Source organism: Cherax quadricarinatus, chromosome 54 (assembly GCF_038502225.1).
Source record: "Cherax quadricarinatus isolate ZL_2023a chromosome 54, ASM3850222v1, whole genome shotgun sequence".
Lineage (NCBI taxonomy): Eukaryota > Metazoa > Arthropoda > Malacostraca > Decapoda > Parastacidae > Cherax > Cherax quadricarinatus.
Window position 1 is genome coordinate 5811226 of NC_091345.1, and position 26172 is coordinate 5837397.

Genomic DNA, 26172 nt, shown 5'->3' on the forward strand with positions numbered 1-26172 from the left:
CTACCCTCACACACTGTGGCCTCCCCTCACACACTGAGGCCTCTCCTCACACACTGTGGCCTCCCCTCACACACTGTGGCCTCCCCTCACACACTGAGGCCTCCCCTCACACACTGTGGCTTCCCCTCACACACTGTGGTCTCTCCTCACACACTGTGGCTTTCCCTCACACACTGAGGCCTCCCCTCACACACTGAGGCCTCCCCTCACACACTGAGGCCTCCCCTCACACACTGTGGCTTCCCCTCACACACTGAGGCCTCCCCTCACACACTAAGGCCTCCCCTCACACACTGAGGCCTCCCCTCACACACTGTGACCTCCCCTCACACACTGAGGCCTCCCCTCCCCCACTGTGGCCTCCCCTCACACACTGTGGCCTCCCCTCACACACTGAGGCCTCCCCTCACACACTGAGGCCTCCCCTCACACACTGTGGCCTCCCCTCACACACTGTGGCCTCCCCTCACACACTGAGGCCTCCCCTCACACACTGCGGCCTCCCCTCACACACTGTGGCCTCCCCTCACACACTGAGCCCTCTACTCACACACTGTGGCCTCCCCTCACACACTGTGGCCTCCCCTCACACACTGAGGCCTCCCCTCACACACTGTGGCCTCCCCTTACACACTGTGGTCTCTCCTCACACACTGTGGCCTCCCCTCACACACTGAGGCCTCCCCTCACACACTGTGGCCTCCCCTCACACACTGAGGCCTCCCCTCACACACTGTGGCCTCCCCTCACACACTGAGGCCTCCCCTCACACACTGAGGCCTCTTCTCACACACTGTGGCCTCCCCTCACACACTGAGGCCTCCCCTCACACACTGAGGCCTACCCTCACACACTGTGGCCTCCCCTCACACACTGTGGCCTCCCCTCACACACTGAGGCCTCCCCTCACACACTGTGGTCTCTCCTCACACACTGTGGCCTCCCCTCACACACTGAGGCCTCCCCTCACACACTGAGGCCACCCCTCACACACTGAGGCCTACCCTCACACACTGTGGCCTCCCCTCACACACTGAGGCATCCCCTCACACACTGAAGCCTACTCTCACACACTGAGGCCTACCCTCACACACTGAGGCCTCCCCTCACACACTGAGGCCTCTCCTCACACACTGTGGCCTCCCCTCACACACTGTGGCCTCCCCTCATACACTGAGACCTCCCCTCACACACTGTGGCCTCCCCTCACACACTGTGGTCTCTCCTCACACACTGTGGCTTCCCCTCACACACTGAGGCCTCCCCTCACACACTGAGGCCTACCCTCACACACTGTGGCCTCCCCTCATACACTAAGGCCTCCCCTCACACACTGAGGCCTACCTTCACACACTGAGGCCTCCCCTCACACACTGTGGCCTCCCCTCACACACTGTGGCCTCCCCTCACACACTGAGGCCTTCCCTCACACATTGTGGCCTCCCCTCACACACTGTGGCCTCCTCTCACACACTGAGGTCTCTCCTCACACACTGTGGCCTCCCCTCACACACTGAGGCCTCCCCTCCCACACTGAGGCCTCCCCTCACACACTGTGGCCTCCCCTCACACACTGAGGCCTCCCCTCACACACTGAGGCCTCCTTTCACACACTGTGGCCTCCCTTCACACACTGAGGCCTCCCCTCACACACTGTGGCCTCTCCTCACACACTGAGGCCTCCCCTCACACACTGTGGCCTCCTCTCACACACTGAGGCCTCCCCTCACACACTGTGGCCTCCCCTCACACACTGCTGCCTCCCTTCACACACTGCGGCCTCCCTTCACACACTGTGGCCTCCCCTCCCACACTGAGGCCTCCCCTCACACACTGTGGCCTCCCTTCACACACTGAGGCCTCCCCTCACACACTGAGGCCTCCCCTCACACACTGTGGCCTCCCCTCACACACTGTGGCCTCCTCTCACACACTGAGGCCTCCCCTCACACACTGTGGCCTCCCCTTACACACTGTGGTCTCTCCTCACACACTGTGGCCTCCCCTCACACACTGACACTGAGGCCTCCCCTATGAGGCAACACACTGTGGCCTCCCCTAGAGCCTTCCCTCAACACTGAGGCCTACCCTCACACACTGAGGCCTACCCTCACACACTGTGGCCTCCCCTCACACACTGAGGCCTCTCCTCACACACTGTGGCCTCCCCTCACACACTGTGGCCTCCCCTCACACACTGAGGCCTCCCCTCACACACTGTGGCTTCCCCTCACACACTGTGGTCTCTCCTCACACACTGTGGCTTCCCCTCACACACTGAGGCCTCCCCTCACACACTGAGGCCTCCCCTCACACACTGAGGCCTCCCCTCACACACTGTGGCTTCCCCTCACACACTGAGGCCTCCCCTCACACACTGAGGCCTCCCCTCACACACTGAGGCCTACCCTTACACACTGTGGCCTCCCCTCACACATTAAGGCCTACCCTCACACACTGAGGTCTCTCCTCACACACTGTGGCCTCCCCTCACACACTGAGGCCTCCCCTCCCACACTGAGGCCTCCCCTCACACACTGTGGCCTCCCCTCACACACTGAGGCCTCCCCTCACAAACTGAGGCCTCCCCTCACACACTGTGGCCTCCCCTCACACACTGTGGCGTCCCCTCACACACTGAGGCCTCCCCTCACACACTGCGGCCTCCCCTCACACACTGTGGCCTCCCCTCACACACTGAGCCCTCCACTCACACACTGTGGCCTCCGCTCACACACTGTGGCCTCCCCTCACACACTGAGGCCTCCCCTCACACACTGTGGCCTCCCCTTACACACTGTGGTCTCTCCTCACACACTGTGGCCTCCCCTCACACACTGAGGCCTCCCCTCACACACTGTGGCCTCCCCTCACACACTGAGGCCTCCCCTCACACACTGTGGCCTCCCCTCACACACTGAGGCCTCCCCTCACACACTGAGGCCTCTCCTCACACACTGTGGCCTCCCCTCACACACTGAGGCCTCCCCTCACACACTGAGGCCTACCCTCACACACTGTGGCCTCCCCTCACACACTGTGGCCTCCCCTCACACACTGAGGCCTCCCCTCACACACTGTGGTCTCTCCTCACACACTGTGGCCTCCCCTCACACACTGAGGCCTCCCCTCACACACTGAGGCCACCCCTCACACACTGAGGCCTACCCTCACACACTGTGGCCTCCCCTCACACACTGAGGCCTCCCCTCACACACTGAAGCCTACTCTCACACACTGAGGCCTACCCTCACACACTGAGGCCTCCCCTCACACACTGAGGCCTCTCCTCACACACTGTGGCCTCTCCTCACACACTGTGGCCTCCCCTCATACACTGAGACCTCCCCTCACACACTGTGGCCTTCCCTCACACACTGTGGTCTCTCCTCACAGACTGTGGCTTCCCCTCACACACTGAGGCCTCCCCTCACACACTGAGGCCTACCCTCACACACTGTGGCCTCCCCTCATACACTAAGGCCTCCCCTCACACACTGAGGCCTACCTTCAAACACTGTGGCCTCCCCTCACACACTGAGGCCTTCCCTCACACATTGTGGCCTCCCCTCACACACTGTGGCCTCCCCTCACACACTGTGGCCTCCCCTCACACACTGAGGCCTTCCCTCACACATTGTGGCCTCCCCTCACACACTGTGGCCTCCTCTCACACACTGAGGTCTCTCCTCACACACTGTGGCCTCCCCTCACACACTGAGGCCTCCCCTCCCACACTGAGGCCTCCCCTCACACACTGTGGCCTCCCCTCACACACTGAGGCCTCCCCTCACACACTGAGGCCTCCTTTCACACACTGTGGCCTCCCTTCACACACTGAGGCCTCCCCTCACACACTGTGGCCTCTCCTCACACACTGAGGCCTCCCCTCACACACTGTGGCCTCCTCTCACACACTGAGGCCTCCCCTCACACACTGCTGCATCCCTTCACACACTGCGGCCTCCCTTCACACACTGTGGCCTCCCCTCCCACACTGAGGCCTCCCCTCACACACTGTGGCCTCCCCTCACACACTGAGGCCTCCCCTCACACACTGAGGCCTCCCCTCACACACTGTGGCCTCCCCTCACACACTGTGGCCTCCCCTCACACACTGAGGCCTCCCCTCACACACTGAGGCCTCCCCTCACACACTGTGGCCTCTCCTCACACACTGTGGCCTCCCCTCACACACTGTGGCCTCCCCTTACACACTGTGGCCTCCCCTCACACACTGAGGCCTCCCCTCACACACTGTGGCTTCCCCTTACACACTGTGGTCTCTCTTCACACACTGTGGCCTCCCCTCACACACTGAGGCCTCCCCTCACACACTGTGGCCTCCCCTAACACACACTGAGGCCTCCCCTCAAACACTGAGGCCTAACCCTCACACACTGAGGCCTACCCTCACACACTGTGGCCTCCCCTCACACACTGAGGCCTCTCCTCACACACTGTGGCCTCCCCTCACACACTGTGGCCTCCCCTCACACACTGAGGCCTCCCCTCACACACTGTGGCCTCCCCTCACACACTGTGGTCTCTCCTCACACACTGTGGCTTCCCCTCACACACTGAGGCCTCCCCTCACACACTGAGGCCTCCCCTCACACACTGAGGCCTACCCTTACACACTGTGGCCTCCCCTCACACACTAAGGCCTCCCCTCCCACACTGAGGCCTCCCCTCACACACTGTGGCCTCCCCTCACACACTGAGGCCTCCTTTCACACACTGAGGCCTACCCTCACACACTGTGGCGTTCCCTCACACACTGTGGCCTCCCTTCACACACTGAGGCCTACCCTCACACACTGTGGCCTCCCCTCACACACTGAGGCCTCCCGTCACACACTGAGGCCTACCCTCACACCCTGAGGCCTCCATTCACACACTGTGGCCTACCCTCACACACTGTGGCCTCCCCTCACACACTGAGGCCTCCCCTCACACACTGTGGCCTCTCCACACACACTGTGGCCTCCTCTCACAAACTGAGGCCTCTCCTCACACACTGTGGCCTCCCCTCACACACTAAGGCCTCCCCTCACACACTGAGGCCTCCCCTCACACACTGTGGCCTCCCTTCACACACTGAGGCCTCCCCTCACACACACTGAGGCCTCCCCTCACACACTGAGGCCTCCCCTCACATACTGTGACCTCCCTCACATACTGAGGCCTCCCGTCACACACTGTTGCCTCCCCTCACACACTGTGGCCTCCCCTCACACACTGTGGCCTCCCCTCACACACTGAGGCCTCCCCTCACACACTGAGGCCTCCCCTCACATACTGTGGCCTCCCTCACATACTGAGGCCTCCCTTCACACACTGTTGCCCCCCTCACACACTGTGGCCTCCCCTCACACACTGTGGCCTCCCCTCACACACTCTGGCTTCCCCTCACACACTGTGGCCTCCCCTCACACACTGTGGCCTCCTCTCACACACTGTTGCCTCCCCTCACACACTCTGGCCTCCCCTCACACACTCTGGCTTCCCCTCACACACTGTGGCCTCCCCTCACACACTGTTGCCTCCCCTCACACACTGTTGCCTCCCCTCACACACTGTGGCCTAATCTCACACACTGTGGCCTCCTCTCACACACTGTGGCCTCCTCTCACACACTGTGGCCTCCCCTCACACACTCTGGCTTCCCCTCACACACTGTGGCCTCGCCTCACACACTGTGGCCTCCCCTCACACACTCTGGCTTCCCCTCACACACTGTGGCCTCCCCTCACACACTGTTGCCTCACCTCACACACTGTTGCCTCCCCTCACACACTGTGGCCTCCTCTCACACACTGTGGCCTCCCCTCACACACTCTGGCTTCCCCTCACACACTGTGGCCTCCCCTCACACACTGTTGCCTCCCCTCACACACTGTTGCCTCCCCTCACACACTGTGGCCTCCCCTCACACACTGTTGCCTCCCCTCACACACTGTGGCCTCCTCTCACACACTGTGGCCTCCCCTCACACACTGTGGCCTCCCCTCACACACTGTGGCCTCCCCTCACACACTGTGGCCTCCCCTCACACACTCTGGCTTTCCCTCACACACTGTGGCCTCCTCTCACACACTGTGGCCTCCTCTCACACACTGTTGCCTCCCCTCACACACTGTGGCCTCCTCTCACACACTGTTGCCTCCCCTCACACACTGTGGCCTCCCCTCACACACTGTGGCCTCCCCTCACACACTGTGGCCTCCCCCTCACAAGCTGCCTCAAATGCTTTACTGAAGAAAGTCAATAAATTCCCTAGTCAAGAAAGGCACCTTCAGAATCCATATTGATCATGAATCAAATTTTGCTAATCAAGATGGATTCTTCTTGTAATGGATCCAATTATCTCCAATAATTTGCCTGTAAATGAGGCCAGGCTTATTGGGCAGTAATTTGATGGTAATAACTTATCCCTTCCTTTAAAAATATTATCAACTTCAGCCGTCTTTCACACACGGAGGGCCCGGGTTCGATTCCCGGCGGGTGGAAACATTTCGACACGTTTCCTTACACCTGTTGTCCTGTTCACCTAGCAGCAAATAGGTACCTGGGTGTTAGTCGACTGGTGTGGGTCGCATCCTGGGGGACAAGATTAAGGACCCCAATGGAAATAAGTTAGACAGTCCTCGATGACGCACTGACTTTCTTGGGTTATCCTGGGTGGCTAACCCTCCGGGGTTAAAAATCCGAACGAAATCTTATCTTATCTTATGTCCGACACCACATCGGTTCGAAGTGATATATTAGAAAAATTAGTAAGTGGTTCAGTAAGTTCCATCTTACATTCGTAAAGAATTCTTGAAAAAATAAACTCATCAGGGTCTGGCGACTTATTTTACTTTAGTTTGACCTGTTTTAATTACCATATTCCTTTTGACTCTGGTATTAAATATTTTTTTTTCAAACCCACTAAAATAATTAGTGGATTTTATTTTTGCTTTCTTCGATAAAGACCAAAAAGAAAATAATTGTTAAAAATCGAGTACATTTCTTTCTCATTGTCAGTAATGTGTCTAGAGTTAGTTTTAAGTGAACTTAACTTTTCTCTAATCTTTATTTTATATACTTTAAAAATATTCGATTTTTTTTTAATCCATTGCAACTTAAACTTTATAACTTCCTTTAAATTTTAATTTCCCTCTTTTAATATCTCTTTCAATGTGAAAATACTGATATTAGGTTAACATTACGGACACAGGTGGTAGTTTAAAGTCGTGTATCACCTGGTCGTTAGTAAGTCAGTAAAACAAGACACTCAACAGGGACGAGTAATGGCAAGACAAACACAGCAACGGTAGATTTCTTTACCCCATGTATCCCTTTACCAGTTATTTACATTATGTACAATGTTAAGGAACTGAGATATCAGAATAATAATAGTGCAACCAAAAGCAAGTCGGAGAATGAGTGATCACGACCACTGTCTGCGGAAGTCTGCCAGAGTGATGTCACCCTTGCTATCAACGTGGAACAATTTAAACCCCAAATGTGGCGCTTGGCAGGCACGTCTCGACTCATTAAATTAAACTATGTCTCAGTAACTGAAAAAAAACATCATTTCCCGCATGTGCAACTAATCTCAACTCGTCTATCTTGTGTCTAGAACTGCGAATATTTGTGTAATACATTTTGAGAAACTTCCTCAGTTTCTTTTCTTCTGTTCATTCTCACTCCTCTGTTTTCTCTGTTGCTTCCCTAATTACCTAGTGTCGCCGAATTGCCACGACCTAAGTTAGCCAATAAGTCTACCTTATTCTCCTGATAGATGGTATCCCTAAAATCTACAACATCGCAACCCTGATCATTCACTCTGCTAAATTCTAGAATCCTTTATGCTATTCTTTTCCCACAAATACCTATACTTTTAACTATTTCTAGTTGAAAATCCTAAGAGCTCCCTACGTTAAGCTAGCTAATGCTACCACTCTGTCTATAGATAAATGAACCCCATCCCTGGCATACATGTCATTTCTGCTGTACAATACAGTGTTTGTCTTGCCAGCAGTTAACCTCATTTGCCCTGGACGACCATTCATTTCGAACCCCTCTCCTTGGGAAAATGTCTCATAATACAGTTTCCTCTCTTCTTAATCTATCAATGATTTATACTTGCTAGAAGCAATGATGCTGGCAAGCCTACGTTTGCCAACATCATTACCTCCAGCACTAAGGTAGATAATAGGATCTCCCCATTACCATTCCAGATACTGGCCAGATGGTTAATGATGTCCTGCATCTCAGCCCAGGAAAACAGTCTTTACCTCCATTTCCTATCTCCAAAATGAAAAGCCAACTCCATGAACTTGATATGAAAATCGGAAAAAAAAAAGACCTCTAACGGTCCCTGATGCGCCTCTCTCAATGCCCCTCACACTCGTTAGACAGCACAGCCAAGGAATTCGCCTTCTCCACAGCAATCTCCTGGAACTTCCTCATTTTCAGCTGTAACTCTTTCATTCCACCAGCTTCCACTGTTGTGACGGGCCCCATCATGCTTGGCTCCTGGCCTCCCCAGCGCCATCTATGGCTGGTGGTGCAGCTGGTCAAGAAAAGTCATCGTTGTAGTTCCTTTCACAAAGAGCTCATTGTGAACGATACAAGTCACCACGCTATTGATGCAGGTCACCTCACTACTGATACAAGTCACCTCACTATTGAAACAGGTCACCTCACTATTGATACAAGTCACCACGCTATTGATACAGGTCACCTCACTATTGATACAGGTCACCTCACTATTCAAACAGGTCACCTCACTACTGATACAGGTCACCTCGCTACTGATACAGGTCAGTTGATAACCTAGTTTCGTCACCCACACTGACTGTCTTCTGCTGTCATCTGATTTTGTTGGTATAACAATGTAAAAAGAATTAAAAATATTTTATGCTTAATGCTTTTAAAATATTGTCTTAAAATATACTTGTTCTTAAAACACAAGTTTATAATATGACAACAATAAGACCAGTGTAGCGAATATATGTTTTTTTTTAAATCAGTGAGATGATTTTTTGAAGCAGATATGTGGCATACAGAGAAATTAACAATACAATACTGTTATGTTTAAGATTTATGTCAGGTAGACAAGTGGGGTTGTATTGTATACAAAAAATACTATTTATGAAGTTTTTGACACTCCCATCTCGGCCAGCGCCCTGGGCACCTGCCCATCTGGGCCGCCACATAATGTGGCCCAGTTGATGAGAGTTTGTGAAGAATATCTTGAAGAATGTTAAATTAGGCACATGTGCAACTCTTGGGTATCTTTATTTCCTCAATAAAGATACCCAAGAGTTGCACATGTGTCTAATTTAACAACGTGTCGGTTCTTTGAACCCTTCATCTACAATCTTGAAGAATGGAATGAGAATATTCTATTCTTATAATGTAAGCAACAGTCACTAGGTTTCAACTCTAGCTAATTTATGGTCACCACATACGTGGACCAGTATCAGTTCTGAAAGAGGTTTGGTTTTGTCTTTTTCGTCTGTTTCTTCTATAATAGACAGTTAATTAAGTGACTTCTCCGAATAGATGAATATTACTGCGAGTTCTGCTTCAACTTCTCCTAAGTTGCGGCTCCTCTTACAGCTACGATTAAGTATTTAGGCGGAACGATAACTGCAAGAGGACATTCAATTTACCCAAAAGGCTACTAACTTCCGCCTTTATATTATAGAGTTCAGATTTTAATCCTCCCTTTGTGTTTCGTGTATACGTCAGTGTTAAGTGGGTACTGGATCTGCCACCAGCCAAGAAAGCACTGCACCTCGTCTGCTATTATTCAACCAGGCTTAAAAGACATCAGAAGAACAATTCGAGATTGTATGAGCTGGTTGAGACATACCTGAGTGGGCGGTGAGATGGGTAGGTTAAGAACCTCCTGGACAAACCTAGGCTAACTTTAACAGTAACCACGTATCAAGTGTACGCAACTAGTTCTCTATCTTTATCTCTCTCTCTCTCTCTCTCTCTCTCTCTCTCTCTCTCTCTCTCTCTCTCTCTCTCTCTCTCTCTCTCTCTCTCTCTCTCTCTCTCTCTCTCTCTCTCTCTCTCTCTTTCTCCCACTGTACGTACTGGAGGATGATTATGACAGTATACATTCAGGTCCTTTGGGAAGCTGCTTCTCTGTACTGGGAATCTCAGAAGCATTTATTTATCCACACACAGTCGTATCCTCCTCTCACATAAATTTTTTCTTTCTCCTCCAACCAGTCTTCGTTTGCATTCTTCCTCTATTTTTCCATTTAACTCATCCTTTGTTTCTGTTATTTCTATTGGCTTAACAACATTTATGTTGTGTGAAAAAATAGAGTTTTTTTCGTACGTTCTATTGATAATTAGGAAAATCAAAATAAGTGTCGCAATTAATATATGAACGTTATATTTTACTATATATTAAAATCATATAACGCAGCTGAACAACAAAAAAGTAACAATATCGTAAGTGGAACAATATAGAAATAACCAGTACAAAGGAGAATGAAACTTATGACTGGTTAATGACTTAAGTAGTAGTAGTAGTAGTAGTAGTAGTAGTAGTAGTAGTAGTAGTAGCAGAGGTAGTCCGAACAATCTATTATTCCGGTAGAGTCTTCAACACTGGAGGGATATGGGTGACCTTACTGTTATGTACAAGGCCAATGTTGTTAGGGTTCCACACCTGGCTCTGTTTCGTAGTCAGCGAGAGGAGAGCTTCTACACAACAAGACGGGCAGCAAGCAGCAACTGCACTCTTGTTGTGACCTTCTCAAGAACATCAGTTCGTCTGAGATCATTCATTCCTAGAATAACCCGAGTCTGGAATATGTTCACACTGCATAATGATATCGACGAAATAAAGTCAGGTGACCAAACGAAATCACTGGCCCACAAATGGCTCCAACTTCATCTTATTCCCTATTTATATGTCACATAAAAATGAAAAGATTTTCAAATGAGCTGAGGTAGGTTAGGTAACAGCTCTTATCTTGTAAATAAAGGTAGGGCGAGTTCATCACCTAGCCTTGTAAAACTACTGTGTAAATAAAATTGAGAGAGAGAGAGAGAGAGAGAGAGAGAGAGAGAGAGAGAGAGAGAGAGAGAGAGAGAGAGAGAGAGAGAGAGAGAGAGAGTGGGAGAGAGAGAGAGGGAGAGAGAGAAAGAGGGAGGGAGAGATTGCGTAGGAAAGACAGATAACAGAGGAATTGGAAGTCCACACCGAGGCTATCTGCTGAGAGGAACTATCTATTTATATCTAGATTAAGGACTATCGTGTATTTTCTAAGCATGAGTCAAAGACAGCAAAGCAGATGACTCTCTTCCTGTCCCTGGATATTACCAGCTTTAAAACAGGGGACGGGGGGAGGGTGAAAAAGATACTATGCCATACTGAATAAAAAGGCATGAAATGTAAAGATGTGGAATTAGATGGTTGACGTAGACTACGTCTACCTCTACTGAATTAGTACTGATTCTGATACTCTACTGGCACTCACAGAGCTGTTTGTACCAGTGATTCTACCTCTGGTTCCTACCAGGTATACTCCAGGAATACAGTTCTGTTATGATCATCACAGCCGTCAATGCGCGGTCACACAGCCGGTAGTGTAGTGATATGGTGGTGAGGTCAGGTGTTTAGCGCGGTTAGACTGCGTGTAATAACTGACCTCTACTACCATACATAAACTCATTTTTCCTACCTCTTCTCTCTGTATTTGACTGAAGAGACCTATTTCGGGTGAAATGTATTCTCAATATATACATTAATACCCTTATATGTGTCTTACAAACAATCATCTTTGTTTTCCACTACAAGTGTTACCAAGTCAGTACTCTATAGTCAACTGACCGTCCTGATGCAATCACTGAACATCCATTAGGAATCTGCTGACTGTCCCCAGCTACTGAACGTATATGAGGGTCCTCGTGCGTTTAGTGAGTGGATGAGTAAGGTAGCAAATGTCCCAGGCAACATTTCACCATCCCCTACACCTCACTTGTCACTTACAAGTACGTTTTCTGACACAAACAATCTGGGGCGGACCCAGCAGTCTTGCCTCATAGTTACACTGATCATGCGGTCTTGAAGGCTCTGGCAACTCCACCCAATAAAGCAAGCACAAAGTATCACGTTGAATCCTGTGCTTGAGAATTATTTGTCAGAAGGTTCTTGAATGACTGTACTCGTATTGCCTTTGAGCTTACAATATTAGCAGGTAGTTTATTCCATTTTTTTATTATGCTGTTTGCAACAACAACAAAAAACTTGCCTTCGCTTGTATTGCAACTTCATTCCACGAGAGAGAGAGACAGAGAGAGAGAGAGAGAGAGAGAGAGAGAGAGAGAGAGAGAGAGAGAGAGACTATATTTTTGGACCATAAGAAGGCACTTGACACTACCACACAAGAGACAAGGACAAAGGCTACTTGAGTAGGTAGTAATAATAGGGAAGGCACTTAAATAGGAGCATCTAAGAAGAGAGTGATTGTTTTGATCCTCACAAGGATCAATACCGATCCTCGCAAAGATCAGTGCCTATCCTCACAAGGATCGGTAGAGAGACTAGTTCTGTTTCTGGTGTAGGTGAACAACGACACGTCATAAGAGATAGAGACAGATACAATCCCTGTTCGCAAATAATATGAAACTAATGACAAGAATGTAAACATTAGATAAGGAAAGACTGCAAGGGGAGCTGAACAAGCTTTCAGATAATTATTGGAATTCAATTCCAGCAATGTCAAGAATATGAATGCTAGATAAGAAAAAAATAATGAAAAAAAAATGGAATCTAGGCTCGGGGGGACAAAGAGTGCAATCTTCACTCAAGGAAGACTTCGTAGAGTGCGGCATATTTCCAAAGTTGCACATCCAGTGAATAACCTTCACAGCAAGTGTATGTTTGGAAAATTTATGATAAGATTTGAGGAATCTTGGAAAAGAATAAGTCACGCCACTATATACGAAATATGTGAGGCCCCTCTTAGAATATGCAGCACCAGCATGGAACCCACACGTCAGAAGAAATGTCAAGAAACTGGGGAAAAGTGCATAGCTTTGCAACGAGACTAGTCCCAGAGCTAAGGGTAATCAGCCATGAAGAAAGAATAACGACATACAAAATACTCAGAACAGGTGATAGGGTGCACAAGGATCGATTTTTTCTAGAGGCGTGAGATGGTACGCAAGGGAAATTAAAGAAACAGATGAATCACGAGGATGTCAGGAAGTATTTCTTCAGTCTGAGAAGTGATACATGCAGGATCTACATATAGCCTTAAGAAGAGGTAACACAGGACTCCCGAATCTAGGAGAGATAAAAAAATAAAAACAGTGATGGTCAGCTGTCGAGATAGGGCCAAGAGCTGAGACTCGACCCCCTGTGATGATAAATGAGATGAGGTGAGAACAAACAAACAAACACACACACACACACACACACACACACAGTAGCGACTAGTGACGAGGCGGGGCCAGGAGCTGTGACTCGAACCCCTGCAACCACAACTAGGTGAGTACAATTGAGTACACACACACACACACACACACACACACACACACACACACACACTTCCCTGGACGATGTGTCAGCTTTAAGTCCACTCAGCTATGCTGCCCAACACAGCCTCTTGCTTACACTCTCACCCTTTTCCACTTCTTCCCTCCACTCCTTCCCTCCACTCCTTCCCTCCACTCCGTCCCTGGTGCAGGGAGGGAAGAGAAGGAGTAGGGTGTGTGACACGGTATGGGGTAGAGGAAGGGCAGGAAATGGGAGAAAAAAAAAGGTATGGGAAGGGAAGAGCGAGTGATTGAAGGAAGGGGGAAAGGAATTGAAAAATAAAAGAGGGAATAAGTTGAGGGGAAAACTGAGTTGATTATATGACTGTTGTTGCTGCTGTTGTGTCTCCTGCTGTTGTTGCTGTTACTGTTGTCACTGCTACTGTTGTTGTTGCTGCTGTTGTGTCTCCTGCTGTTGTTGCTGTTACTGTTGTCACTGCTACTGTTGTTGTTGCTGCTGTTGCCAGTGCTACTGGTGTTGTTGTTGCTGTTGTGTCTCCTACTGTTGTTGCTGTTACTGTTGTCACTGCTACTGGTGTTGTTGCTGCTGTTGTGTCTCCTGCTGTTGTTGCTGTTACTGTTGTCACTGCTACTGTTGTTGCTGCTGCTGTTGCCAGTGCTACTGGTGTTGTTGCTGCTGTTGTGTCTCCTGTTGTTGTTGTTGTTGTTACTGTTGTCACTGCTACTGTTGTTGTTGCTGCTGTTGCCAGTGCTACTGGTGTTGTTGTTGCTGTTGTGTCTCCTGCTGTTGTTGTTGTTACTGTTGTCACTGCTACTGTTGTTGTTGCTGCTGTTGCCAGTGCTACTGGTGTTGTTGTTGCTGTTGTCATTACTACTGTTGTTGTTGCTGCTGTTGCCAGTGCTACTGGTGTTGTTGTTGCTGTTGTCACTGCTACTGTTGTTGTTGCTGCTGTTGCCAGTGCTACTGGTGTTGTTGTTACTGTTGTCACTGCTACTGTTGTTGTTGCTGCTGTTGCCAGTGCTACTGGTGTTGTTGCTGCTGTTGTGTCTCCTGCTGTTGTTGTTGTTACTGTTGTCACTGCTACTGTTGTTGTTGCTGCTGCTGTTGCCAGTGCTACTGGTGTTGTTGTTGCTGTTGTCACTGCTACTGTTGTTGTTGCTGCTGTTGCCAGTGCTACTGGTGTTGTTGTTGCTGTTGTGTCTCCTGCTGTTGTTGTTGTTACTGTTGTCACTGCTACTGTTGTTGTTGCTGCTGTTGTGTCTCCTGCTGTTGTTGTTGTTACTGTTGTCACTGCTACTGTTGTTGTTGCTGCTGTTGCCAGTGCTACTGGTGTTGTTGTTGCTGTTGTCACTGCTACTGCTATTATTGCTGCTGCTGTCACTGCTACTGTTGTTATTGTTGTTGCTGTTTTTACTGTTGTCACTGCTACTGTTGTTGTTGTCTCTTCTGCTGTTGATGTTATTACTGTTGTCACTGCTACTGTTGTTGCTGTTGTCTCTGCTGCTGTTGTTGCTGTTCCTGTTGTCATCGCTACTGTTGTTGTTGTTGTTTCTGTTGTCTCTGCTTCTGTTGTTTTTGCTGTTGTCTCTGCTATTGTTGTTGTTGTTGTCTCGCCTGATGTTGTTGTTGTTACTGTTGTCACTACTACTGTTGTTTTTCCTGCTGTTGTCTCTACTTCTGTTGTTGTTGTTGCTGTTGTCTCTGCTGCTATCGTTGTTGCTGTTTTCTCTGCTTATGTTGTTTTTGCTGTTGTCTCTGTCTCTGTTGTTGTTGGTGCTACTGCTGTTGTTGTTGTTGCTGCTGCATCACTCGTTTCACCCCTACTTCACCCCCTTATTCGTTTCGCCCCACCCTCACCCTTTCATTCGTTTCACCCCTCCCTCACCCCTTCACTTATCTCCCCCTCTTCACCCCTTCCCCTCTAAGCCAAGGAATATAGGACACCAATCAGTGCCTGTGTATGTGTGTGTGTGTGTGTGTGTGTGTGTGTGTGTGTGTGTGTATAATTGATGTGGAGTTCCTGGCAGCCTTCATTATTGCTGGCACTGATTCATAGTGCCACTGATCTGTCCTGGCACCGTTTTTCCTCTTGGCACTGCTTGTTCTTCTGGCACTGCTTGTCCCGGCGTTACTTGTCCTCCTGACACCACTTCTCCCGGCATTGCTTGTCCTAGCACTTCTTGTCCTGGTACTGCCTGTCCTAGCACTGCTTGTCCTAGCACTGCTTGTCCTAGCACTGCTACTCCTGGCACTGCTTGTCCTAGCACTGCTATTCCTAGCACTGCCTGTCCTAGTACTGCTACTCCTGGCACTGCCTGTCCTAGCACTGCTACTCCTGACACTGCCTGTCCTAGCAATGCTACTCCTAGCACTGCTACTCCTAGCACTGCCTGTCCTAGCACTGCTACTCCTAGCACTGCCTGTCCTAGCACTGCTACTCCTGGCACTGCCAGTCCTAGCACTGCTACTCCTGGCACTGCCAGTTCTAGCACTGCTATTCCTAGCACTGCCTGTCCTAGCACTGCTACTCCTGGCACTGCCTGTCCTAGCACTGCTACTCCTGGCACTGCCTGTCCTAGCACTGCTACTCCTGGCACTGCCAGTCCTAGCACTGCTACTCCTGGCACTGCCTGTCCTAGCACTGCTACTCCTGGCACTGCCAGTCCTAGCACTGCTACTCCTGGCACTGCCTGTCCTAGCACTGCTACTCCTGGCACTGCCAGTCCTAGCACTGCTACTCCTGGCACTGCCTGTCCTAGCACTGCTACTCCTGGCACTGCCAGTCCTAGCACTGCTACTCCTGGCACTGCCAGTCCTAGCACTGCTACTCCTAGCACTGCCTGTCCTAGCACTGCTACTCCTGGCACTGCCAGTCCTAGCACTGCTACTCCTAGCACTGCCTGTCCTAGCACTGCTACTCCTGGCACTGCCTGTCCTAGCACTGCTACTCCTAGCACTGCCTGTCCTAGCACTGCTACTCCTAGCACTGCCTGTCCTAGCACTGCTACTCCTAGCACTGCCTGTCCTAGCACTGCTACTCCTAGCACTGCCTGTCCTAGCACTGCTACTCCTCGCACTGCCTGTCCTAGCACTGCTACTCCTAGCACTGCCTGTCCTAGCACTGCTACTCCTAGCACTGCCTGTCCTAGCACTGCTACTCCTAGCACTGCCTGTCCTAGCACTGCTACTCCTGGCACTGCCTGTCCTAGCACTGCTACTCCTAGCACTGCCTGTCCTAGCACTGCTACTCCTAGCACTGCCTGTCCTAGCACTGCTACTCCTGGCACTGCCAGTCCTAGCACTGCTACTCCTGGCACTGCCTGTCCTAGCACTGCTACTCCTAGCACTGCCTGTCCTAGCACTGCTACTCTTGGCACTGCCAGTCCTAGCACTGCTACTCCTAGCACTGCCTGTCCTAGCACTGCTACTCCTGGCACTGCCAGTCCTAGCACTGCTACTCCTGGCACTGCCAGTCCTAGCACTGCTACTCCTGGCACTGCCTGTCCTAGCACTGCTACTCCTGGCACTGCCAGTCCTAGCACTGCTACTCCTAGCACTGCCTGTCCTAGCACTGCTACTCCTGGCACTGCCAGTCCTAGCACTGCTACTCCTAGCACTGCCTGTCCTAGCACTGCTACTCCTGGCACTGCCAGTCCTAGCACTGCTACTCCTAGCACTGCCTGCACTGCTACTCCTAGCACTGCCTGTCCTAGCACTGCTACTCCTAGCACTGCCTGTCCTAGCACTGCTACTCCTGGCACTGCCAGTCCTAGCACTGCTACTCCTAGCACTGCCTGTCCTAGCACTGCTACTCCTGGCACTGCCAGTCCTAGCACTGCTACTCCTAGCACTGCCTGTCCTAGCACTGCTACTCCTGGCACTGCCAGTCCTAGCACTGCTACTCCTAGCACTGCCTGTCCTAGCACTGCTACTCCTGGCACTGCCAGTCCTAGCACTGCTACTCCTAGCACTGCCTGTCCTAGCACTGCTACTCCTGGCACTGCCAGTCCTAGCACTGCTACTCCTGGCACTGCCTGTCCTAGCACTGCTACTCCTGGCACTGCCAGTCCTAGCACTGCTACTCCTAGCACTGCCTGTCCTAGCACTGCTACTCCTGGCACTGCCAGTCCTAGCACTGCTACTCCTGGCACTGCCTGTCCTATCACTGCTACTCCTGGCACTGCCTGTCCTAGCACTGCTACTCCTGGCACTGCCAGTCCTAGCACTGCTACTCCTAGCACTGCCTGTCCTAGCACTGCTACTCCTAGCACTGCCTGTCCTAGCACTGCTACTCCTAGCACTGCCTGTCCTAGCACTGCTACTCCTAGCACTGCCTGTCCTAGCACTGTTTGTCCTAATTTAAAAAGACACGTTAGAAAATAAACACACTAGAAAACTTTCCGTTCCTTTATTGGTCAGTATTGTATATTTTATTGGTCAGTATTGTATATTTCATTGGTCAGTATTGTATGCTTTTATTGGTCAGTATTATATACTTTTATTGGTCAGTATTGTATACTTTTATTGGTCAGTATTGTATATTTTATTGGTCAGTGTATTGTATATTTTTATTGATGAGTATTGTATATTTTTATTGGTCAGTATTGTATATTTTTATTGATCAGTATTGTATACTTTTATTGATCAGTATTGTATACTTTTATTGGTCAGTATTGTATATTTTTATTGATCAGTATTGTATATTTTTATTGGTCAGTATTGCATACTTTATTGGTCAGTATTGTATATTTTATTGGTCAGTATTGTATACTTTTATTGGTCAGTATTATATACTTTTATTGGTCAGTATTGTATACTTTTATTGGTCAGTATTGTATATTTTATTGGTCAGTGTATTGTATATTTTTATTGATCAGTATTGTATACTTTTATTGGTCAGTATTGTACACAATTATGTGAGTAATTCCTCATCACTTAACTTCACTCATTGATCTGGCAACTCACCTGTGACCTCACGACATTTGTCTTTCATCTCAGTGCCTCTCTCTAACCTCTGTAAATACCCATATCTTGTTCTCTGGATGTACTGGGAAAGTCCCTGGCGAGCGAAACGTGTTCACCATAAAGTGTCTTATTTGCAAACTTTTCGGTATACACTGACTTTTTTAAGGTTATCCAAGGTTCTCTGCACATATGCTGCCTCTTTTTCTTCTTATGACCAGAGTCTTTGGTAAGATGGGTAAGGAAGAAGGATGGGTAAGGATGGAAATATTGGAAAAGGATGGGAGGGGGGAGAGAGGTAGGATATAAAAGGTAAGTGGCCCAACCACTTCGGTACAATTTAAAAAATGTATGTGTAATAATAGAATATTATTGAAGGGGTATAATACTAACCCATCAGAGTCACATAGATATAACAGATATATAGGTACATGACTCTGAATTATTGGTAGTAGATATACAAGTTGCATTTTTTTTTTTGGGGGGGGGAATTGCATAACGAATATTTAAACGACAAGACAAGGCGGTAATCTGGACAGTTCGTAAAGAATTACTTGACGTTAGCTTCTTTCAAGGTGGTGTCCCGCCATAGTGGTGTCCCGTCAAGTGGTGTCCGCCATAACGTCATGGTGGTGTCCCGCCATAGTAGATGTAGCATATTTATAACAGTAGATGTAGAAGTAGATATGTTATACAAGATGTCTCCCTAATTAGGGGCGATAATTTCCTTAGTGGACATAGAAGGGTTGTGGTGTTACCCAATCATCTTCATCTGCAGGAAGGTTGCTCAAGATCATTGGTCGATGGTAATCGTCTTTATGGATGAAGCGACGCAGCCTCCGTGGGAGAGTCATTCTTTGTCTCCTGTGAGGAGGAGTATTAATGATATAGTCAGTGGTATTTTCAACTTGGAGAGGATGTTCTATATCTGGTATGTAGAGTTCTTGTATTGCATAGAGTTGTTTCTTCTTCAGCGTATCAAGGCGTACATTTAAGGCAGTAATATCCTGTTGTACGTGTAAATCTGCCATTTTGACTGTCTCTCCTCCCGGTACCCGTAATAAAGCGGAGAACTCTATTCTGGACCCGTTGTAACTTTAGCATGTTGGTCTTTGTTGTTAACAACATTGGGACACACGGGTATTCGAGTATTGGTCTTATCATCATTTTATACAGATGTTTTTTGACATGTGAAGGGGCTTGATTAAATCTAAAGAAACTGCTAAGACCGGCTTTGGCTATGCATATGCTTCTATGTATTATAATCTATGTAACTATTTGTGTATACCTGAATCAACTTACTTACTCAGCCGTTATATTGCCCTACTGGCTTTCAGACACAAGATGGCCCTGTCAAGACACTGTTTTGTCTGATAAACACATCCAGTAGGACTGGAACAGTTACTGGAAGTCATGGAAACTTCGACTACACTTACGGTAACAGAAGCAAGGGTGGTCTTATACAGCCTCACTGGATGCGTCATTCATAGTCACTATTACAACGACGTTAACTTTATTGCAAATCACTAAAGTCACTGTCTCAACTCCTTCAGTTTCTTCACCTCCATCCGGGTTCTCCTGTGAATCTTAGAGCCGTCGCTGTCTGTACTTCAGGACAAACGCTGTGATAATTCATGGCAAGATGAAGTTTATTTTTGTGAAGCGGCTGACATTCATGTGCGCTAAAAAAAAGTTCGGACATCATGGTATACAATACCGACAAGTTGATAAGATACACGTACAACAGTTAGGTATATTTATGCAGAATAGAGATACCTAACTGTTGCACATGTGGCTTATTCTCAGTCACGTCATTTACAAGAACTTGGCGCTTATTCTTAACTTGGATATCGTCAGAAAATGACTGTTTATCGAGCATTCTCCGCTCATGCTTACTTTCCTGTCACAGACATGTTAGTCAATGACTTAAGTAGGCGGTTTCCAAACAAGTAGTGTAGCATACTGAAGGTAGGTAGGTAGGTAGGTAGGTAGGTAGGTAGGTAGGTAGGTAGGTAGGTAGGTAGGTAGGTAGATTGGTAGGTAGGTTGGTAGGTAGGTAGGTAGGTAGGTAGGTAGGTAGGTAGGTAGGTAGGTAGGTAGGTAGGTAGGTAGGTAGGTAGGTAGGTAGGTAGGTAGGTTGGTAGGTAGGTAGGTAGATTAGTAGGTAGGTAGGTAGGTAGGTAGGTAGGTTGGTAGGTAGGTAGGTAGATTAGTAGGTAGGTTGGTAGGTAGATTAGTAGGTAGGTTGGTAGGTAGGTAGTGTTTGTCAGGAAACAGTACAAGTGTTTCCTGATGTGGGTCTTATTCATGTGAAAATTAAAACACATGTGCACCATTTGGGTATCTTTACTGATCAAACGTTTCGCCTACACGGTAGACTTCCTCAGTCAAATACAAAGGAAGCAGTAGAAATGAAACAGAAATAATGTAATATTTGATGACTGAGTACATCACCATTATTTCCTTTCTATTACTCCCCTTATATTTGACTGGAGAAGCCTACTGTGTAGTCGAAACGTTTCACTCAATAAAGATACCCAACTCTTGTACATGTGTCTTAATCTTCAACTTTATACCATTATCAACAACACTTAGTCATGTGATGACTCGCAGCTGGAGCTTCTGGTCACTTGACCGAAGAATTCATCAGCAATGAATCCTGGAATACTTTTATTGCCACAGCTACAAGTGGTAATAACAGGTCCTCTTAAACTGCTCAAAATTCCAATATAATTTGCTGGTAGGCCTGTTGAAGTACTTCACTACTCAAAAATTTCACTCTCACTATACCTCACCTCAACCCTTTATTAAATATTTAAAGATATGTCGTATTATCCTTTGCATTACAACTGCTTGAAGCTACAAATTCTGAAGAAGACTGAACATCACGGATATACTTTCGCTTCTGTAATCTACATATCTGAAGACTGGACACCTGAAGCATGACATTGCTCCTGTAACCATATATATAGGAGATAAGCAAAAACAACCACGGGATGAGTTGAAAGATAACTCCGGGTCTTTCGTGTTGCAATCAACACATCATCAGGAGCTGGCAATGCTGCAGAAATGAGTAGGAAGTCCAGGTAGATCCGTTAAAGGAAACGACTATTACATACAGAAGATATAACATCACGAGCTCTGCTCTTGTAACTACAATCACTGAAGCTCCGTCCTTCCCCCCGCGACCCGTGTAATGTCCCCTGCCATAACTGGATATGTTTGTTTACTACAAATCTTGATCACAGACATTAGAGTAATGATGTGTCGCAGAGTTCATCCATTAAGATTGTGGGGGGGGGGGTAGTCTGTGACCTTGGAGCTGTGATTAATGGTATGTCAAGGGGTGTTTATGTAAGCAGTACAGAGTTGTGTGTAGTTGTAAGATAATGACAGTGCAAGTATTAAACACACGCTTCTTGGAGACCTGTACTGACCCAGGAACTTAGCAGTACTGCGAAGCCCCGTCTTATTAGGTACTCGGGAAAAATGGGAGGAACTAGAAGGGTAGACCTTGAACTGCAAATGAATGAGAGAGAGGAGAGGACGAGAGAGTTCTAGGTACCTGGGTGTTAGCTGACAGGTTTGGGTCGCATCCTGGATGGCAGAACGTCTCTACACTAAAGTTACCCAGGTACTGCACATGCGGTTTCTTCATCTACTTGTCGTTTTTGCATAAAATTAAAATAATAAACCTTTCTCCTCTAAGCACGAATAGGTAAAGCTATATCTGAGAGGGGTATCCCCCCTCTCAATCTGCTTTGAGGGAAATCCCCCTATAACTCAATGCGTGCAGGTTATTTATTGATTTACTTGAGTAAAGTGCTAAACCCATGTGAGTCATTCAGCGTAACCAGTAGTGGAGGCTCGATCAAAACCGTCAAGAGGCTCAGAAGCTGTAATTGAAACCAGTCAAACACCTAAACGTGAAGGATCTATCACTCTCCGAAACTAGGTTAGATTTCTCCGTGGAGATCTTGCTGACACGTTGAGCGACGTCGAGGGAAGGAGATGTTGGTTTTCAGGGAAGGTTACTGTCTCTACCGTATCACGGAACACAATACAGTGACCATAATGAAACTCACGCCAGTTATTCTCTTATGCTACGTGATATTCTGTATGTAACACAGCAGTATAAGAAAAACAAATTAATGTTTGAGTTAACTTAAAGTTTCAGTGTTTGTTACAGTTGACATATGAAAAATACTCCCATCCACAATAGGTATTCTCTATTGGAAGATGCGTAACAACGAACAAGCAGAAAAACACATAGACGAAAGACTGATAGAGCTGAACTAATGTAACTGATAGAGACGACTTAGAGATGTGATCAGACTGCACAAGAAATTCAGAAGTACTAATATGCCCAACATTACTCGGGTTAATGGCAAAGTTAGTTCACTTGATCTCTCAATCCCTTCAAGTCAATTACGAGCAGACAAGAGGATGACGAGGCACTTAAAACCGGGATAACCTATTTTCTTTTTGTTTTTTACAATTTTTCGTTACAATAAAGGCCGAGTTGTTTGGTACATATTTTCATTTCATTGTATATCTTAGCTAGAAGAGTGTCGAGGAAATCCCAAAGTGATGACAGGAATAGTGGGTTGTTGTACCCGACTGTTTGTTAAGAAAACAAAAGATTTTCTTCTAACACTCTCTGGTATAGAACAAACATGGAACAGAAAAACTGACCATCAAGCACCCTAAGGTAGATAAAAAAAAAGGTCCCAGTACCTTAGAAAAGTCCCAGTTTCACTGCTAGACAGTGTAATTACCATGTACTCAAATTGTGACGGTGAACAGAGAACCACAATGTAGAATATCTTGAACCAAGCTCTGGATATCAAAATATCATAACAGGAACATCCTTCAACAGTTCACAAGACAGCTAAGTACATCGTACATATGAGCTTTGCAAAACAAAATCCACAAGAATACCAGTTTACACTCTGACTCAATTCCAGGGATGTGTAAGGGAAGTAAGAGACCCGGACGGCAGCACACAAGCTGAGACAGACCTGCAACTAACACAGAAGCAAGGCAGGGATTCCTGGTGCGAGGAAAGCTTCTGAGAATGCTTGCAAGGGTGAACAAAAGATAGCAGAAACATAAAAAGAATAGGTACGTAAATAGTATCTATTTACATAAAGAGGAATGCCGCATGGACATTGATCAGGTATCAAAGCCATGCCCCCTCCTTGACACCAGCCAATTAGGATGAGTGAGGGAAAGTCTAAAATGCAGGTTACATCTTGTTGGATGTAACCTGTATTTACTATACTTAGCAACCGTGCAGTTGCTAATACGCACAACTGTAATACTATAAATATTACTACCGACATTCTTGCGGAGAATAGCTATACTATAAGATTTTAGGATATTAGGCAGAAAATTGCATCTTGTGCACGAGATAAGAGAAATATAATATTCATGATAATAATAACATGCACAATAATAAATGTATAAATACTAAACAGTAGCTAACCTGGACAAATGTTTATTTGTGTGTTATTCTGTGTCTATCAGAAAAATATCTGCGTGTCTGTATATTGATACCTTGGTATATTACATGGTCTCAGTGTGGGGGATGGTGTTGGTGGTAGTGATGGTGTTGTTGTTATTGCTGTTTATGTTATTAATAGTAGTAGTGTTGTTTTTGTAGGTGGTGGTGGTGTTGATGTAGACAGCGGCTGAGAGATTAACATTAAAAAGGAAGGCAGACAGATAGACAGGCAGACACACAGACAGGTAGACAGATAGACAGGCAGACGGACAGGAAGACAGACAGTCAGGCAGACGTATAGACAGACTATCAGGCATACAGACAAAAAAAGTAGAGGTACTGAGATAAGGAGATGAGGATCTCCCAGAGGCTTATCTTATAATGAAGTACAGCAATCCCTGGTACATGATGCTGTTCCTGCTACTGCTACTGTTGCTGTTGTTAATGCTGTCACTGCTGCTACTATTGCTGTTAATGCTGCTGTTGCTGCTGATGATAATAATGATAATGATAACCCTGTTGCTTCTGCTGAAGCTATTGTTGCAGCTGCTGCTCTTGATAATGAAGATGATGCAGTTGCCGCTCCAGCTGCTGCTGCTGCTGCTGCTGCTCCTGATGCTCCTGCTACTGCTGCTGCTGCTGCTGCTGCTGTTGCTACCACTGCCAATGGTGGTACTGTTGATTATGACGTACAAAAATATAGGCTACAAGGTGTTAAGAGGCACGTAAGTTCCTCCGTCTTCTAATAACATGTTCATTTATCCACTATGATCTACATGGTCCATAATTACTATTGCATTTGCTGTGTCTGTTTCGTAAGATGAAGTCTAGGATCTTTCCTTAATTCATGGTATAAATTAACTATGAAAAATGAACATGTTAATAGAAAACGGGGAAACTTCCGTGCCTCTTAAGGGATAGCAACAATGCAGATCGAGACTAGTGCTAGAGGATCGCAGAAGAGCACAAACAGAAAGAAGGAACACTCATAATTGAGTACTTTACACATCTTATGATGTGATATATGTTAATTTTATACTTGGTGGAGCATCAAGGAAACGGTTGGCCTCGTCCCATAATGGAACAACAGCGTCTCTGTGTCGCTCGGGTATGAATACTGACACCCGCTACTCAGAAGACACTGAGACACTGAACCTTTGAAGCTGCCGTAGCTACTGAACCCATGTGGAATGTTTGATGATATCCTCTGATTAAAGTCTTCCAGCTCAGGCTGACAGATTTCATCACCTAATATAGGAAATCCATCCTGTGTAATGGAACATGACAATGAAATATAATTAGTTTTTGTACCCGCTAAGTAACTATCATATAGAGTTGCAACAGGCTGACCATGTATCCAATTTCATTTAATAAAAAAATGAGATATTTTCTCCGAAAAAAATGTCTAATATGCCTTTGTTAAGCCAGTTGGTCTTAACTCAGCAATTCTTCAGTGGAAGCGAATTGAGGAACTAGAAGAAGCTACAAGACTCACGAAATCGTAATGACACGACGGGCTGGAGTTTTGAGACTCTCTGACCGCGGGTTCAATCTCAGCCGGGGTATGGTTTAGAAGCTACAAAGAGAGAGGTGGTAAACGCAGACTTAATATATGAAATCAAAAGTAGAATTCAAAAACACCAGTCGAATGAAGAATGAGAGAGACAGTCCTGGCTAAGAGATGAGGACACACGCAAGATTCTTTGAGGCTGTACGACGAGGTTGAGAGGATTAACAAAGAGGAAAGGAAGAGGAAAATGTGAGGAAGAAGTTTGGAATTAGACACATATGCAACATCTGGGTATCTTTAATGTAAACGTTTCACCATCCAGTGGCTTTTTCACTAAAAATTCTAGGACAAGGAGTATATGGGGAAGGCAAATGGAAGAAGATGGTATTGTCTATATTGAGTTGTCCGCTGAGAAGGACACACCACTGTCTAAATTTATAATCACCACTGCTATAAACATCCCCCGAGCCACTTGATCTTGCTGAACAGTATGCTTGTACAAGTTGTACTAGAACGACAACCTTGTACGTGTGTTACCAGAATGATAACCTTGTACATGGGTTACCAGAACGACAACCTAGTACACGTGTTTCCAGAACGACAACCTAGCATACGTGTTACCAGAATAAGGGACGACCCACCCCGCCCGAGTTCCTAAACAAGTGTGTC